The following is a 12,887-nucleotide window of genomic DNA, read 5'->3' on the forward strand; positions in this document are numbered from 1 at the left end:
CTTCTTTATCCATAATAATAAAATGAATGTTAAAAAAATTATGCATTTTTTTCCATATAAGCCGTATTAATTAATTATTTACATTATATTCTTTTAATTCTTCCCATTTTTTGAGAGAGATATTTCTTAATGTAAATAATTTTTAAAAATTTATCTTCTATTCACATTTTTTGAGTTAAATGTAATATTCTTATATTATGAACTAATTATAATTTGTTTTTTGATATTAAAAAATTATTATAATTAATAATATAATTTTTATTTATGTTATTAACATTTTACTATATTAAGAAATTAAATGAAACTAAAAATATTAATTTTTATGCCGACCAGTTGAGTATAAATAAACCACAAAAATGAAGAAATCAATACCTTTTTCTTGGATTTCGTGAAGATGTCTAAACAACCAAAACAAAGGTTGTGTCATTTCCTCCTACCTACAATTTTTTGAAAAAGAAAATCAGTTTAAAACCTAAAGTATACAGAGAAAGGGGGAAGAAGCAACGTAGAGTAAATAGGGGAACTATTAAAAATGATGATTCGCTCTTTATACTTATACCGGCCACTTGAGCATAAATAAACCACAAGGGAAGTGTCACACCCGACCCTAATCGGCATCGGATATGAACGGAAGACATCATAACCAATTTCTAACAGTCCAAAAACCAAACTTATTTTCTCATAGATAAAAATTTATTTTGACTACCTAAAGTTTTATTAATTATTTGGTTTGAACTTGATAATTCTATCAAGATTCCTACGTATCCCGAACGTTTTTTAATTTTTAAATCGGGAATCAAAACCACGTAGTTCTACCTATTTTAGGTAGTTCTCTTAACTTAGGTTGTTCTCTTTAATTATGCACTTGTCTGACTCATTAATCATTTAATTATACATTTCACTTTATTATACAATTTTATTTTTCACAATACAATTATTGAGCATACACTAATACTTAGTATCTCGAATTTATTTGATAATTCATATAATATATTCCTCTTAAAATGTAAATATATTTTTATAAAAGATATACATAAATATTTAATCAAAACCGATAAACTTTTAAGTTCTCAAATCACTTTATCAAGTCAACTCGTATCACAAATGAAATCAGTTCACAAATAAATATCGATATTTTCGAATTAACAAAATAAACCATAATCAAATAAATTGTTTATCAAATATAGCTCATAATCAAATAAACTCTTCATTAAAAGAGTTCATAACCAAATAAACGGGTTAGCAAACCAATTTATAAACCAAATAAACGTTTTACCAAATCAAATTCATAACCAAACAAACGGTTTAGCAAACCAAATTCGTAACCAACAAACTTAACATTATATCCATCCTAGAGTTTCTCCCCTTACGTATTAATCCCCACAATAGAACCGAGATATCTCATAATTTTGTCTATCCCAAATGGTCTTACTCAACACTTTTTTGCCATACCCGATAGGTCTTTCAACTGTATACACAGGCCATGTCCCTCACTGAACATGGACTTCAAATATAAAACCATCGATCCGGATTACTCTAGATGGATATATATAAAATCATAAAATTACAACATGCTCAAATCTCTTTTCACAATCAAATTTCATAACCATAAACCATTCGGCTTCCGCAAAAGAGGCACAATTGTTCAAATATTCTCTAAAAATTGCTCAAAATATAAAATCATTTAAAATCAAATACTCCTTTAATACTAACTAAAATTGTCAAAAATTCATATAAAATCACCGATTCATAATTTAATCCAAATCCAAAGAATTAAAATTTCCCAAAATATGGTATCGATAAAGTTAAAGATTCCTATCGGCTATTTTAAGCACGAGATCAGTAACTCTAAATCAGAGTAGTTAACTATTTATTAAACTCGTTAGATTATCATAAATCTGTACAATTTTATATTCCTTACACTGATTTTATAATATACATATTTTATAGTTATTGGCTTTATTCACATACACGTATGAATTAAGCATGAATTAATAATAACAAGACTAATTCATTTATCTTAATGTAAAATTAAGTGTTATTAATATATATTTTTTCTCTTTTTCTTTTTCAAATAGCATGTATAGCTTCTTCTATTCTATATGTGTTTTTAACAAAACGTGAGCATGAAAGATATATAGTTATATATATTAATTATGAAAATATTAATTAAGGTCCTCTGAATTTATAATTTCATTTAAATTTTGTTCTAAATTTTGAATTTTTGCATAAAGATATAAAATTGATCCCTAACTATGTCCATATTATTCAACTAATTATTCACTAAGCTAAAAACGTGACTAAAGACATGACTAATCTAATATTAAGGTTAAACACTAGAATTTGGATACAAATATTGACAATGATGTTTCAAATACCCGTTTATCAATTCAAAAATCATGCATATATAATATACTCCAATTACCTCTTGAAGACTCGTAGTCGAGAATAATTAACGTACCGAATAAACCCGCCCACACACAAAATCTTTAGCTCGTATCAAGAGATTTTGGTAAAATAATGAATCCAACTCTTTTTCATTTTTTTTTCTCCTTTCTATTTCCCCCTTCGTAAAACACAATAAAACATGTGTAGATATCACTCTCTCTCTTCATTTTTTTTATTGATATCCATCCTCTCCTTATGAATTAAAAGGAGTCCTTTCTCACCCCCATTTCCCTTAAAATCAGCCATAATTATATGTATATATATGAGATTAAAAATGAGTGACATGTGTAATTTATATATTTAAGTAGGTGACAAATGTATTTTTGTATGCTAAATTATTGACACATATGCATCATCATCTTTTATTCATTTAATATATTTTCGTTTTCCTTACCAACAATGCAAACAAACTACTCAATGTCATTATTCTAGTTAAAGGTTTATTTTCTAATTATTTTATTATTCTAACATATCTCTACTAATAATATTAGCATCAATTATAAAAATTTCTCCTACTTATAAATGCATGTAGATTTAAATTTACTCACTTAAAAATATATACCAATTAAATTATTGATTAATTTATTAGGCACAAAACATATTATGGTACTATATTTAATAATAATAGTAATAATATATTATTACTCAACAATAAAATTCAAATGGAAAAATACTTACAAATTATTATTATTTTTCCATAAATAGACACATGTCTTATAAATCATTAACCAAATGACACATGTTTATAAATTAATAGACAAATGACACATGTTTTATGAAACATAAAAAAAAGATGACACATGAACATATCATTTTTACACTTATTATTATTATTATTATGTAAAAGATAACACATTTCAATTTAGACTTCATTTTGTAATTAAAATTTTAATTAACTAAACTCTCTAAATTAAATAATATTAATAAAAAAACTCAAAATTCATATTTTAAATGCATTAGAATTATAAAAATATCACTTAAGAACATTATAATTAATTTTTTTAACATCTATAATATCTTAATTTACCCATAGAAAAGTATATTTGATCAACCTTAATAATACCAATAATATCCAATTCATTAACACACCAAAAAGATATTTAATAATCTAAATCGAAAATAAATAAATAAATAAATAAAGATTTAAAATTTTAGATACGGACGTGACAGGAAGTCAATACCTTTTTCCTGGATTTCGTGAAGAAATCGAAACAACCAAAATAAAGGATGTGTCTGCAATTTCAAAAGATAATATCAATGTATAATACCAGAAATAACAAAAGTCAAGAATACATGTAAATTTAAAAATAATAACTACAATTTCTTGAAAAAAAGAAGCAGTTTAAAGCTCAAAGTTTATGTGTTTAAAATACAGAGAAATGGGAAGAAGCAACAGAGAGTGAATAGGGGAACTATTAAAAATGATGATTCGCTCTTTATGTCGGCCACTTGAGCATAAATAAAACAAAAGTCTAATGTAAATAGAAGGAAAAAGGAAGAAATTCAATACCTTTTTCCTGGATTTAGTGAAGACGCCGAAACAACCAGAGGCGGTATATGCAACTTCAAAAGATCATATAAGTGTCTTTTGGTTGAAAAATATAAAATTTATTGAATATAAAAAAAGTCTATATTCCAAAAACATTATTAACCTTCCTCATTTAACAAAATTGATGAGATATTTTTACTTTTTTTTTTGTCCTAAACTTATAAGGAAAACAAAGCTAAAATAAGAAATACAATTCATATTTTTAACTAATTCCTTAACTCTCAAGATTTTTTTTTTCAAATTATAAAATTATTATATTTATCTTCATTTTAAAGAAACCTTGAATGAAGGTTTAGAGGGGTTAAAATGCGACATTATGGACTATAGACACATATTGACATATTGACATAATGGTATGAATGAATGATATGGAAGATATCTATTCTGAACATGATTCTGATATCAGAGGATTCATAGTGTATATCGAATCGTGAGACTTGATCTCACATGATTCAAGATGAACAAAGGTTTCTATTAAAAATAGAAAAATGAAAATTTATGAAATGTATATCTGAAGGGATTTTCAAGAAAATGTACTTATGTGTAATGTGATATGAATGTATGTACAATGAGTGACATGAAAATGTTCACATGATATGAATGAATTTTATGTCTAATATTATGTGGTACATATACGTTCTACGTAAATGTATATCATGACATGTGATGATAGTATATGAAGATGCGCTGGGACAAAACACAGCGAGTAATGTGAGTCTAATGTGATGATTATAATATGGATGGATACCTAGACGGAGATAGGTTACCGAAAACACTTTATGTAATGAAATGTATTATGCACCTAAACTAATGAAACATATGTACATGTTAGTTAAAAAAACAAAAAAAATTTGGTGAAAATGTTAGATTAAATATTTAAATATTGCATAAATTCATTATGTTAAAAGTTAATTTTTTTTACTAACATATAAAAATCACAACATATATTATATAACCCTGAAGGGTGAACCTCCATAAAATGGATTGGCTTTTATCGGGTGGCTTTTGGTTCTAGTTATTGTCGATCGGTCACCAAATCCTTAACCCCTCAGTGTTGATAGGGAAGTCCAATTTGGCTTGAGAACGTTTCGGGATCCGTTCCTAATTTTTTGAGTGGTATCTGTACTTTGCCTCACATAAATCCTAATAAAGGTAAGATCATAACATGATCTTTATGTGCACGAGTGAAAGTGTGGCTTATATGATATGCCATATTTAGAAGTGAAAGTCAAATATAACAATTATGCAAAGCAATAATAAATAACATATAACATCACTCACATAGCTAGGAAGTCCTCAATGGAGTCGCCAGCTGTCGTGCGCTGGCTTTCAGTTTTCAGGTCGGGGTGCGTGGCCGGCTCGATCAGCCTTTTCGTGTTTTAGGTTTCGAGTCGCCACCAATCATCTCTTAAAAATATGTGTGCGGGCGTGACTTATCGCCCTATATATATGTTTGGATTGACTCTGTATGATTTGGTTCTGATAAGGATGGTCTTCAAAGAGATCGAAGTTCGTTTTTCCGATTACGTATAGGGAAGAGATGTAATCTCACCCTACCCCGCCCGACGTATCGGTACTATTGTGATATTATGTGTTTGATGCTCGTTTTGCTTTGAATTATCGGGATAAACTAGACACTCGTGTATTTTATTGTTATTTATGTTTATGAATTTAAGGACGGTTTTATGTTTGTTTTAATTTGAAATTACGTATATAACATATACGTAATTGTATTTATCAAATTGAAATTTCATTTTATTTTACGTATATCGCATATACGATAAATAGAATATAAATTTCAATAAGAAATATTTTATATATATTATGAATTTGATTTTTGAATTACGCGTATAACATATACGTAATCATATTTATCGAAAATTCAATTTTTATTTTAAATATATTACATATACGTCAAATAAAAACATGAATTTTAATAAAGAATATTTTAAATATATTATTGAATCCAAATGATATTTTTATATCGGTTTGAATTAACTTGATCACTTTTATATAATCGAGATAACATCTCGAACTGACTGTTATTTATTTTGAATTACGTATATTACATACACGTAATCGTATTTTAAATCAAATTCTGTATAATGTTGACGAAGATTGGGTTGACTATTTGCCGTAATTAGGACATCATAATTGTAACCGGTTTGGAAATTTTTAACGAAATAAAATTAAGCAAAATAAATATAAATAGACAATTTAGTATAAAAACTCAATTAAATTAAATTAATTAGGACAAAAGTAAATCATATCAATTAGAGTTAAATGATAAACAAATATTGATTTAATGAAAATTAAAGTGTAATTAGTCGTAAGTAAACAAATCAATCTAACTAATTAAAAGTTTTGAAATTGAATCAGACCACTAAATACATAAGAATAAAACTTATTCTAAGTTAATTCTAAGTGAGACAAAGAAAATGAATACACATACATATTTAAATGGGTTTAATTAATACAGAAATCTTTACTAATCATTCATGGAAAATAAAGTTTCATAAAAAAAATAAAGTTTCACCAAAATAAAGTTAAATGCTTAATACTCAAGTGGACTTACCAACCCAATTGAGAGAGTAACCAGCACATGCGTAATACCACCCTATGGTATTTGTCATTTGAGGCAAAACGGTTCGATCAGAACCATTCATCAGTCTTGATCAATATTAGATCCTATGACCTGGATCCATCTTCGAATTTAATAGGATATAAAATCATCCTTTTCAGATTAGGGTTTCAACATTTTCTTTGTTTCTACTCTTTTCCACCTTTTCTCAGGAAAAATGAAACCAGCCGTCCATGGTTTCCTTTTCCATCACGCGGTTCCATTTCGCTCCGGCCGACACTCTCTTTCTCTTCCATTCCTTAAATCTGAACCTATAGATCATCCCCTCCATGGCCTCTTCCATCTTCATCCTCCAACTTCCTTCGAAGACCCGTAAGCCATGGCCGCCATTCTCCTTTCCTTTTCTGTGGATCCGGCGACTCGCGGTGGCTCTCCTGGCGGAGGGAGTCGGTGGTGGAGGTTCAGTCGGTGAGTTTTTCCCCTGATCTTCTCTGATTCTTCTCTTTTGCTTATATCTTCGTATTTTCGGCCCAGATCTAACGGTATTGCTTTATTTTCTTTTAGATCCCTGTAATTCCTGGTGACCGGAGTATGGAGGAAGATGGAGGAGACGATTCCCGACGACGGTCCAGAGGCGGTGAACGGTGATTAGAGATCCTTCTTACAGGTTCCGGTGAACGGACGACTGTAGGCGGTGGAAGATCTGGAAAGTAAAAAAGGAAAACAAAGTATACATATATTTTGAATCAAGGTTAATACACATATTTGTCCTCGTATTTTCTCGGAAAAACACATATGCCCATGTATTAAATAAATCCACTAAAATCTCCTTGTACTTGTCACAACCCTACAGATATACCCCACACTAACGGAATGATGATTTGGCACAAACGCCGTTCCACGTGGAACGTCACGTCATGCCACGTCAACTGCCAACAAATCAAAATGAATCCTACGTGGCAAAGTAAAAAGGGTTAATACACATATTTGTCATCGTGTTTTCTCGAAAAAACACATATGCCCCTGTATCAAATAAACTCACTAAAATCTCCTTGTACTTGGTAATAAGTTATCATGTCATGTTCCTTTTTTAAAAATTTAAATAATTAAAAATATGTCTACATGTCGGTTCATATAAGTAGCAGTTCATACCTAGGAACAGGTTTACCCTAACGTCTAAAATGGGAGAGAGCCGAAAGAAAGAGAGTGATTTCCCTAATGCTCGCATTATTCTCCATCTCCTTAAAGGCTACCAGGTACGAATTAATTAAACTTTGAAACAGTCATTAAACTTTTGGGTTAAACGGTTTCTATATTTTACAGGTTTACATTCAGCGAGTGTTTGCTACTATTGAGAAATGATATGCTCATAAATATCCAGAAAGCGGCTTTATAATTGTGTTCAAACCAGAAATGTTTCTGATTCTATGTTTTATTGAGTTGGTGATTTCAATTATATGCAGTTCATGGATGATGCGTTCAACTTCATGAACAAGTCGTTTTAGGATGAATTCTGGCCCAAGAAGCTGTATGTTGTGACTTAGGAATTACAATGCTATGTAGACATATTTTTAATTATTTAAATTTTTAAAAAAGGGACGTGGCATGATAACTTATTAACAAGTACAAGGAGATTTTAGTGGGTTTATTTCATACAGGGGCATATGTGTTTTTCCGAGAAAACACGAGGGCAAATATGTGTATTAACCCTTTTTACTTTGCCACGTAGGATTCATTTTGATTTGTTGGCAGACGTGGCGTTCCACGTGGAACGACGTTTGTGCCAAATCATCATTCCGTTAGTGTGGGGTATATCCGTAGGGTTATGACAAGTACAAGGAGATTTTAGTGGGTTTATTTGATACAGGGGCATATGTGTTTTTCCGAAAAAACACGAAGGTAAATATGTGTATTAACCCTATTTTTTTAGTGTTTCGGTATTGAGTGATATTTTCATAAAATGATAGGTTTCCAAATTCATCTAACTGAGTGATTTTTTTAGTGTTTCTGTATTTTATACATGTTTTCTAAACTTATTTTCATACTCATATTTATCTATATATATTAAATTAAATTTCATTAATAATTTGATATATATATATATAATTTGTAGAAAAATTTAGAAAGTTTATGAAATTGTATAAGAAAATATTTTAGGGTAAACATTTTATTAATGTCTATTTTTTATCTAACATACTGTTTATCTCTTTATTTTGAAAAACGTATGATAAGGTCATTTTATTTTGTCAATATTAACGCTATTGTACTTCTATCTACAATTTCTAGAAAAAATGCTAAACATTGTGATTATATTAATCTAACTAAACATTCATTCGAAAAGTTAAAACAAACACCTTTAAATATCTATCCTAAAACAATGACTAATTCGAAATAGAGTAGTAGTAAATAAGAATTAAATTGTTAAATGTTTTGAAAATATTTGTACTGAAATTGACAGAATACTTATAGTTTCCAATTAATTTGATGTAATATCTTTTTTTAAAGAAATTTGGTGTAATATGTTAAAGGTTCAGTAATGGCAATAGATTACGGAAATATTATCAAATGCCTATTTTGAAAATCTGAACACATTACTTCTTTTGCAACATAAAAAAGAATTCCAAACGAGCCTTGTACAGTATAATGGAATGGCAGATACATTAAAAGGTGATTAATGGCTAACTTCGTCTCTAGTGGACTAATAACATCTCTAGTGGTACGGGGTGTATCGGTTCAATTTCAATCGCACACTGAATCGAGCATATCGAACTTCGATTCTGCATTTTAACATTTCGGTTCGGTATCGATTTTATTTGTAAATCCATTTTGATATTGATTCGGTTTGACAAAAAAATGTAAAAGAACCAAACTATACCGAATTACACATTATGCTTATATATATATATATATATATATATATATTATTTTACAAGTTTAATCTTTTTTTATTGTCAATAGGATAATAAACCAATAGAAATATATTTTAAAAGTACTTCAATCTTTTTTGGTTGAGATAAATGAAATGAGAAAATATAGTGATTTCAATTTCTTATTTTGTTATTTTTTTAACTAAATTCGATTTTACAGTTTAAAATTGAATGGAATTGAATATTTTGGTTCGGTGCCGGTGTTAATTATTTTAGTAATTTCGATATGCATATGAGATATATTCACCACAAAAAAACGGTCTATTACGACACTAAAATTTAAGGTTTAACGACACTTTTTGGTGTCTTTAAATGCTTACCCACGCTTTCAAAAGCGTCGTTAAATCGCGTGTCGTTAATTTTAACGACATATAAAACCTTGTGTGGGTAAATTCAATCCGACGACATATCAAATACAAGCATCGTCATACTTCCAACGCTTATATTTTTTGCGTCTTTATTTTTTTTATATTATTTATTTTAAATTTTTGAAATTTCAACTACATGTTAATAAAGCGTCGCAAAGTTAATGACACACAAATTTTACTATGTCGTCCTATACTATTTTTCCACGATTCATTATCACCGATGGATTCCGTCACTGAAGATTCAATAATGATATATATAAATTATTTACTTCCCACAAAAATAAACAATAATATAATAAAGCACATAAATACCACTTTATTGAGCAAGTGTTATTATCAACTAATAACATAAAACTCTATTTTTCTAAAAAAAACAGAACACAAATTTTACGGTTGTCAAGATTTACAAGTGAACCAACAATAAAATACTCGAGTTTCTAAATTCCTATAAATCTTTCACTTTACTAGCTTGATGTAATCCATCCAGAATGTCAAATACAGATTTTCTCCAACCTTCACAAGCTTTTCTGAGTACTTCACCGTTTTCAGCAAAAACTGCAAGTATTACAAAAGGATTAAACATTTTTGTGTTCAACCAAACAAAACTTCTGAAGTTTGAACTTGATGACACATAGAGGTACTAGATTAAACATAACCATATATATTTTCCTTTCATAACAAAAAATTGCTAAGTAATTTCACAACAGAATATAGCTCACCTAGCATTCTTAGCTTATGCATCAAAGGTTATATAGTATCTCACTCAGAGTTCCTTTGACAGAACATAATATCACTACAGAACAAAACAAGTTAAATCAGCAAATATGATAAACCACGCGGGAAGAATCATTATTTTCACCCAAGTTGCATCCATGCATGCATTCTAGGCCAATTACTTGAGAATGATCAAGAAAAAGGTTCACCTGAGAAAACATGACCTTAAGCAGTCATTGATGAACATAGGAAATAATATAATTTGCAGTATAGAAAGAAATAAATATAGAAGCTGCAAACATTTTTAATAAAAGAACTAAAATCATTATTTAGCAATAGTAGAAAGTCCAAGTTCAGAATAAATTATGAAGCAATATCAAATTATCCATATAAAAAAGTATTCCCCATTCAATAACACTCATAATTAAGGGCATGTCATTATCTAGAATTTGTCACCGAAATTTCATTTATCCACCCCCTTCTTATTAAGCATGATATTATCTTACAAAACAATGCCAATAGGAAGGAATAATTTCATAATAACCAAATTATCCCCCTTAAACATTCTGAAGCTTAACCTATAATATGTTGATTCCTCCAGAGCTCTGAGGTGTGAAGGCACAACAGCCCATATGAAAATAGACTTGGTCTTAAACCACCACTCTTAGTCAAGTGCACACATCTCAAAATGGTCTATTCTGGAACACCATATATTAAGTCTAATTGTGTCAAACCAAATGCTTCTACATTCCTGTCGCATATTAGAGTTGGATTTAATTAAGGCCTAAGACAATTATTAATATAAACCATGATATCATTGAAGATTCAGTGATAGAATAACATATTTAGGGATAAAATCAAACCAGTTGTAGTAGTCTTTTCCTAATAGAAAGTGGATGCTGAATTGGTTTAGAATTACATAAGAGAAAAAACATATTTACCTCTAGAAAAGGGATGAACATCAACTCTGCATTCCTTTTGCATTTAAACATTCAAAAGTTGTTCTTCTAGCAAATTCTGCTAACAAAGTAAACAATAAAGAAGATAAAAAAACAAGTGAAAATATTATCTTGCAGAATCACAATCACACAGCTCAGAATTATAAATTATATAGCCATTAGTCCAATGGCGGCAAAAGGAGGAATATCCATATATCTATCTTTCAATGGAATCTCTTTACTCAAATTTCTATACAATGCACTTATAAAATCAAACCCCTCCATAGTTGGTGGTAATCGATGAGAACATGCCAGGGTGCGCAGCAGCCCTGCCTCTAGGTCAGAGTATCCTTTTATAATTTCTGTTACCTAGACCAAAAATTGATCCTTGTACAGTTATCTGGGCCAAAATATACTTGAATTTGGAAACATTATACAATTCCTTAAGTTAGTGGCATACGTGCACTTTACTAAAAAAGTTGGAGACAAAATGTGGAAGTAATCCCCAAAACAAGTAAAGCGTTTAAATCAAACTCAATGAGTTAATGTGGCAAGAAATAATTTATTAAGGAACACAAACTTGCATCAGTTTCAACTCAAAAGATCAAATATAAAGGGTCTTGTAATCTGCAACTGAAAACAGTTGAAAAAAAGAAACTTTGAATCTTCTTTTACAAGCAAAACTAAAAAAAACTATGGAGTTTCAAAGTAACATTGATGAGTTGTTTCAAGCTCAACCTCACATATACAAACACATGAATCATTATATGGAATCCATGTCTTTGAAATGTACTATTCAGCTTGGAATTCAGCTTGGAATTCCTGACATTATGCCAAAATATAAAAATCCCAAAAGTGAATTGAAAATATTACTTTCAATGGCCAATTAGACACCGAGGACTACTGGAAAAATACGAGATACTGTGAATCGAAAACCCCAAAAGTGATCTAATCAGTCAAGGTGTTGTAACGGTTCTGAAATCAAAGAGTTTTTAGTGAATGGAACTAGGGTTTCAAGAAAACAGAGAAAACTAAACTTCTAAATGAAAAAAATATAATTTACCTATCCGAGATCCAGTAGAGAGGGATGGAGAAGCCGATTGAGATTCATAGTAGAACATTTCTCTTTATAATCCACCATGGGAGAAGAAACAAGTAGATTCCAACGAGAATGCTCAAACTGCTATTTCAATTAACGAAATCGAGAGAGGAGGAAGCAAGGACTTGAGGCTGAGTAAGGTGGGAAGGAGACATGACGAGATCTCGAGGCTGGATTGAATAGTGTGAGAGAGAGACACGAGAGAGTGGGGCTGTGGAGGCAGGAGGGTTCATGGGTCGGTGAAGTCTGTATCTGTTGGATCA

The 12,887-nt window shown here is 29.7% G+C and overlaps 2 long non-coding RNA genes across 3 annotated transcripts; one reads left to right on the forward strand and one right to left on the reverse strand.

The window, feature by feature from the left end:
• The first annotated feature begins 6,759 nt into the window (after positions 1-6,759).
• LOC136202869 (uncharacterized) lies at positions 6,760-8,620 on the forward strand. Its single transcript, XR_010674645.1, has 2 exons — positions 6,760-7,046; positions 7,143-8,620. It is a non-coding gene; the product is annotated as an uncharacterized lncRNA (long non-coding RNA).
• A 1,551-nt stretch (positions 8,621-10,171) lies between these two features.
• Positions 10,172-12,877, reverse strand: LOC136203430 (uncharacterized). Of its 2 annotated transcripts, none has more exons than XR_010674837.1 (4): positions 12,589-12,877; positions 11,529-11,604; positions 10,593-10,666; positions 10,172-10,428 (listed from the first exon to the last, which is right to left on the reverse strand). It is a non-coding gene; the product is annotated as an uncharacterized lncRNA (long non-coding RNA). The 2 variants fall into 2 exon arrangements; XR_010674836.1 differs by having other exon boundaries at positions 10,593-11,338.
• Positions 12,878-12,887: the final 10 nt, after the last annotated feature.

The sequence above is a fragment of the Euphorbia lathyris genome, chromosome 8 (assembly GCF_963576675.1).
Source record: "Euphorbia lathyris chromosome 8, ddEupLath1.1, whole genome shotgun sequence".
Taxonomy (NCBI): Eukaryota; Viridiplantae; Streptophyta; class Magnoliopsida; order Malpighiales; family Euphorbiaceae; genus Euphorbia; species Euphorbia lathyris.